This window comes from Equus asinus, chromosome 16, assembly GCF_041296235.1.
Source record: "Equus asinus isolate D_3611 breed Donkey chromosome 16, EquAss-T2T_v2, whole genome shotgun sequence".
Taxonomy (NCBI): Eukaryota; Metazoa; Chordata; class Mammalia; order Perissodactyla; family Equidae; genus Equus; species Equus asinus.
The window spans coordinates 16,962,332-16,969,053 of record NC_091805.1 but is presented as its reverse complement, the minus strand read 5'-3'; the positions used below and the strand labels follow the sequence as shown (position 1 = coordinate 16,969,053).

At 37.1% G+C, this 6,722-nt stretch overlaps 1 pseudogene; it reads left to right on the top strand.

The window, feature by feature from the left end:
- The first annotated feature begins 482 nt into the window (after positions 1-482).
- LOC106836846 (ubiquitin-conjugating enzyme E2 variant 1 pseudogene) lies at positions 483-910 on the top strand (annotated as a pseudogene).
- The last annotated feature ends 5,812 nt before the right edge of the window (positions 911-6,722 follow it).

Below are 6,722 nucleotides of genomic sequence, written 5' to 3'. Positions count from 1 at the left end.
TCCCAACCTTTGCCATCACTTTAATTTTCCAACTTCATTTACTGTCATGACTTGAACGCAATATTATTTTGCAGTTATAGTTTTAAACAATAGCTTACTGTAAAATTTGTGCAAGCTTCATTTCAACTTGTAGATAAGGAAATTGAAAATCATATGTCACATATTTGGATTATAAGTGACACAGTTGGAGAAAACATGGTTTAAGACCAAGTTTGTCTGTTTCCAGAGCCAACCTTTATTTACTATTTGACTCATGCCATTCTCCTTAAGGAAAATTTTTAAAAAACAAAACAAAAAAGCATGCCTATTACAGATTGCTAATAGTACACGTCAGTGACCAGTGGCATCTATCTGTGACATGGTTAATCTTAGGAGTACCATCCAACTTAAGGAGTGGATTAAACTAAGTGCTTTTGGTGGTGACAAACTCATTGTTAATACATTAAAAATAAATAGGTCGGCCTTTGAGGAGATGACTCAAGATGGCAGCCATTATGGGCTTGGGAGTAGAAGTCCTTTATGTTGGAAGTACTCAAAGAAAGCCAGAAAATATTAGGAGATGGCAAGATTAGCTGGGGTCTGAAAGATAATAGATATGACACTGATAAGATGGACAGGGGTGCTAACTGGTCCTCCAAAGAAAATTTATGAAAACTGAATATACAGCCTTAAATAGAGTGTGGACCTAAATACCTAGAAGTACCCCCCAGTAAAATTTATAACATTAATTAAGATGAAAGGAGTTAATAGTTTTAATGGATTGGGGAACTCAGGAGACATTCCAGTGCCAGCAAAATGGAAGAATTCATATAGCATCACAATTGTCCTACAAGAGCTTTACCATCGAATAATGTTGAAGGAAAAAACGAAATTCCCTCAGCCATCTGAAGAACAGTGTTGCAGTAATTAATCAAAAAGAAAAAATACAGACACTCCCCTGCCTCTCTATTCAATTTAGGCAGTCTTCATTTTCCGCAGCAGTAAATCTTTCAGATACACCTTATAGACCTTAAAATACTGGAAAGGAAATTCCCATTCAAAGCAATTTATCTTAAGATATTATAAATGTTACTAATTTTTTGTCCATTTGAAATATATAAGTTGTACTATAACAGATAACCCTCTCAAGTGTAACCACTGTCCACTTAGTTGAACTTCTAGGATCAAGAAAATATATTTAACTTGATTTCCATCCTAACTGGCGGCGCATCTAACTCAACTGTGAAAAGACTCCACCCAATCACCTTGCTGCTGAGTAGATGGCCTGGGTCTCCGCCTTCTCTCCCATCACCTCCCCATGCCTCCCTGCCTCCCTCCTCCCCTGCAATAGCCTTCGAGCTTGAGGTGGTTTGTTAGATGTGAAAGGTTCAGGTGGCAACCTGTGAGACTACTTTTGGGTGCTTTGTTTGCATTCTTGCTTTCTTTTGTTTTGAGTCTTAAAATATGCCCACCTTCCAAGTTATTGCTTTTTCCTCATTCTCCTCTGCTACCACGCTTGGCCGAAGCATAGAATATAATGCCTTCAGCTTCATTCTGAAACTGGCCTTTGGTGAGGAATTCAGGACATTTCCCTCATCTTCTCTCCCCTACTTTTGTTGAGGAGTGCTGCGTTTTCTTTCCTCCTCCTCAGATTACTTTTTGCACTGTCACCACCCAACACTTTCTGTGACATTTTCATACTTTGACCAGAGGCCATCAGGTAAGTTTGGAAAGAATCTCTGACCTCCCTTATTTAGTTTTGGAACTGCATTTAATTACTCTCCAACAGTCTTGGAAATGAATATTAGGTCCTTAGGCCTGCCATGCTCTGCTGGGGATTAAGAAAGAACCCAGTGTACACAGCAGATCCCCAAATTAGAAGGATTGACTTCCTGGAAAATTGCTGCATTTTTACACTCTTCTGATAAAGACTACTAAATGCTGAAAATATAGATGCATACTGAAATAAAAGTAATTCATTGTATTCTAATACATACATACATACATACATACATACTGTGGTTTAAGAAAGATATTTAGTCTTTTCTTTGGTTCCTGGAACGTAGCTCCTAAAACCCGTGTAATTTCCTGAGTTATAAGGGTGATAGGAATATCTTTTGTTCTAATGAGGTGATTCTTGGCAGATCCCTAGATGTCTTTAGAATTGGGCATGGTTACCAGAAAGACCAAGCCTTGGTTAGAAGCTTGGAAAGTTAAGCCCCACCCACCAACCTCCTAGGAAGAGAGAGGGCCTGGAGATTGAGCTAATCACTAATATCCAATGATGTAATCAATCATGCCTATGTAATGAAACTTCCATAAAAATCCCTAACTGATGGAGTTTGAGGAGCTTCCAGATTGGCTAGCATATCCATGTGCTGGGAGGATGGCATACCAGAACTCCCCAGAAACTGAAACTCTTGCTTTGGGGATCCTTCTAGATCTTGACCTGTGTAAATCTTGATCTGTCTGTTCATTTGTATCCTTGATGATAAACTGGTAAAATAAATAAAGTGTCTTCCTCGGTTCTGTAAACCATTCCAGAAAATTTTCGAAGGGGAATGTGCGAACTTCAAATCATAGCTGGTCAGTCAGAATGACAGGTGACCTGCTGCTTCTGATTGACATCTGAAGTGAGGACAGTCTTGTGGGACTGAACCCTAAACCTGTGGAGTCTGACACTAACTCCAGGTAGTTAGTATTAGAATTGAATTGAATTGTAAGACACTTAGATTGTGTCAGAGAATTGGAGAGTGAGAGAAGAGGTGTTGGCAAAGATGCCACATATTTGGTATCAGGAGGGGAAAAAAGCTCTCACAAATAAATGAATAAATAAATAATCATTCCAGACACATGGAAGAAATTTTTATGCCAAATCTCAAAATCTCAATCTCTGTGTGTTTATTTACTGAAAGGTACTTTCCATCTTTAAGCCATGATTTTTAATACATCAGCTATGTCTGACATAATATCCAATATTCACTTAACAATGAATTCATTTAAAAATGAAAGAATGAATTTATCTTAAGAAACTATAACTACTACTAATTTAACAGGTCCTAATTATTTGCATGGGTTTACAGAAAATTTATGACTCTGCCCTAGCAGTGATTATTTTATGGGGTAGGCTAAATCCCATCAAACTATTATAAAATTATGTAATAATTAACATGGCAAAAGAACTACAAAGTGAGATGGAAACTTATGGCATAGGCAACGTACTCAATTCTAGTGCATGAGATAAGAACTTACCCATAGACAAAATAAATAAATGAATAAAAATTATATACAATGTTAGAGGGTAATATATGCTTTGGAAGAAAAGAAAAACAGTAAGCAAGCGTTGCAATTTTAAACATTCTGTTCATAAAGCAGATGTAGTATGAGCAAAGACCCGAAGGAAGAACAAGAATTATCCAAGAAGTTATTTGGATGAAGAGGGTCCCCTGAAGATAGAACAGCAGTGGAAATACATGCCTGAGGGTCACAGCACACACGGAATTTTGGAGGAAATGCAAGGAGGTCAGTGTGGCTGGAACAGAGTGAACAAGGATATGTTCAGTGGCGATGAAATTAGGTCATGGAGAGACAGATCTTAAGCCATTATGGAATTTGGCTTTTTCTCTAACAGTTTCTTATAGGATGTTGAGCAGAAGAAAGATAAGCTCTCTGGCAGCAGTGTTGAAAATGAAGAGGAGAGGAGAGTCTAGACGGGAAGGCCAGATGGAGAGCTTTTACAGTAATTCTGGGGCGAGGAATGATGGCGACCCTCACTATAGTTGCAGCAGTGGAGGCAGTGAGAAGTGAGTAGATTGTGATAACTTTTAAAGGTAAGAGAACATCGTGTTATTACACACTGATGACCCAGTTGATTTTGTTCTCTATCTTTACTATTTCAGCACATTGATCATTGATGGCAATAAAAGAACTGAAGCCCGGAGTGTATTTCAAAAGCGGATGGCACAAGAATGGAAAAACACGGCCACTGGTTGCAGAAGGAGTGTTTTGTGAGCCCTCTCCTAGGGACTTTCAGAAATAGAGTGAGAGCCAGTCTGAAGAATGTGGAGGTGCTGCAGTAGTAAATAATCCAGGGAAAGTGTTAATTCTGCATCCCTATTCTCCAGTAAGATTTACTTAGTATATGTTTTATAAAGGCATGAATGAATAAATGAGTCAATCAATCAGAGCAGCTACTAACCCAACATGCTAGTGGTCAGGTCACTTTTAACATGTAAACTGAAACTAACAAGATGATACTTCAGGATTTTATACATATTTATGTATAGATATTATAAAATATTTATTTTACATAATTTTATTTTCTCCAACTTTAGCATTTATTTTTCAATTTTTCTGATTATTTTTTATTCAAAATGTTCTATATGAAGATAATTTCTTCTTAAAGTCTGTATAACTTATTTACTTTATTGGCACAAACAAAACATTTGGTTGTGTCTATCTTGATATAGTGATGTGGCAATTATGAGTTTTGAAGATCTAAAATATGTCAGAAGACACAATAAGTAAGTACTACCTGAATGATTAATGAATATGTGATTCATAGTAAGATCTTTAAATAAAATATGTAAACCATACACATTTTATGCCAGGTCTATAATTCCTATAATCCTCCTATATGTCTCCTCTACTCTCAATACTTTATTTCTGACATTTCTGAGACCAGATATGTGGGGAGTTTTCTCACACCAAGCAATTCTTCCACACCAGTTGGGCATCCTACTCATCATAGTACTGACGCTATCTAACTGGAGTTAGCATTAGGTCCCAGAGGTTAAGGGCTCAGTTGCACAAAACTGCCAGCCCGCCCCCTACCCCCCCTTCAGGCGCCCATTGCAGGTCCAGGTTATTACCTGTGCTTCTGACCAACTGGCTATAAATCAGACGTTCCCATGAGCCCCTCCTTAAATTCAATTATTTTGCTAGAGCTGCTCACAGGAAAACAGTTTACTTATTAGATTACCAGTTTATTATTAAAAAATAATTCCATCAAGAACAGCCAGATGGAAGAGATGCAAAGGGCAAGGTGTGTGCCCTCTAGGGTGCCGTCACTCTCTTAGCATCTCCACTTGTTCACTGACCTGGAAGCTCCCTGAACCCTGTTCCTTTGGTTTTTGGAGAGACTTCATTACATACATGATATTGAGCAAATCATTGGTCAGTGGTGATTAAGTTCATCTCCAGCCCCTCTCTCCTCCCTTGAGGTGGGAGAGGTGGTTGGACTGAAAGTTCCCACCTTTTAATCACATGGTTGGTTCCCCTAACAACCAGCCCCGATTCTTAGGGGCTTTCTAAAAGTCACCTCATTAATATAGACTCAGGGGGGTTGAAACAAGCGAGCTTGTTATGAATAGCAAAAGACATCTTTATTGCCCTTATCACTTAGGAAATTCCAAAGGCTTTAGGAGCTCTGTGCCAGGAACTGGGATAAAGACCAAATATATATTTCTTACTGCAAATCATAATATCACAACCATACAAACTTTATGCCAGGTTTACAATTTCTATCAGTAATTTATGATCAGATTCTTAAAATCAGAAATCCTCTACTTCATGTTTTATTTTACGAATTTTGAAAACAATTTTTTCACATAGGTAACTTTTGAACTTCTCAAATTACACACGCTAGTTAAACTATTTGAAATGTAGGAACAGTTTCTTTTTCTTTTTGTTTCTGGCATGTTAAATATACCAAAATAAAATAACCCATTAATTTTATACAAAAAAGTATTAAACTGTACTAAATAGGCCTCAAGGAAAGTTGCATACACCAATGCATATTAAAAGTGTCAAAAATGCAGTGGTACCCCACTGCCAATCCTACTGCAAGGTGGTCTTCAGAAAGCCTAATATGATTGGCAAGTAAAACTTTTCCAAGAGAGAATATGAGAGAAATACAAGGATTCTGGGGTTATTTCTTGAAATGCACTCTACCACATTTCAACTGCATCCTGCACAACTGTACGACCAAAGGAAGCTATCTGTTCACTTTATTAGCAGAGAGAAAGGCAGATTTGTCAGTGATTCAAATGTGTTAATGTCAGAAAATTCAGAGTTTTTGCTTAGGGTGTTGTAGAAAGTAAATAAACTAAGGCACAAATATGGTCAAGAACATTTTGAGGGTCCAAATGGATAGAATGGTCTGCCTTAGGTATTGAATGTAGGGAAGAAAGAAGTGGAAACAAATATCAAGGAGTGCCCTTGGGTAGCTGACAAAATTGTGGAAATAAATTATGCAAAATATACTTTTGACCAAGTCATAGATAAATTACTACAGCAGGGATAATCAAAACATATTATTAATGTTAATTTATGCTTGCCTAAACTTTTAGTTATTAGAGACCAAAATACTGTATTTGGCAATGAGACTTTCAGTCATTTTAATAAGAAATATAAATTTATAGCAGACGTAATCCAATTTATAAAAATAGTGAATTACAGTGTCTTCAAATACATCAACAAAGATTTGGCTGATCATCCAAAGCCAATATTTAATATTCCTGGTATTTCTATGGAAATTCTTGGTACTTTAGAAGAAAAACATAATTTGTTTTAAGTCTTAAGCATAACTGAGATGCAAGAAAATTGTAGGTTTGGTGGTAGTGTTTCAAAAGATGCCTGAAGTTGCGGAAAACAGAAACAAAACCAGTCGTGGGAACAGGCCCCGACAAGCTTTGAATAAGTAATTGTATTTTTCACAGTTTGATCTACAAAAGTTTTGTTGT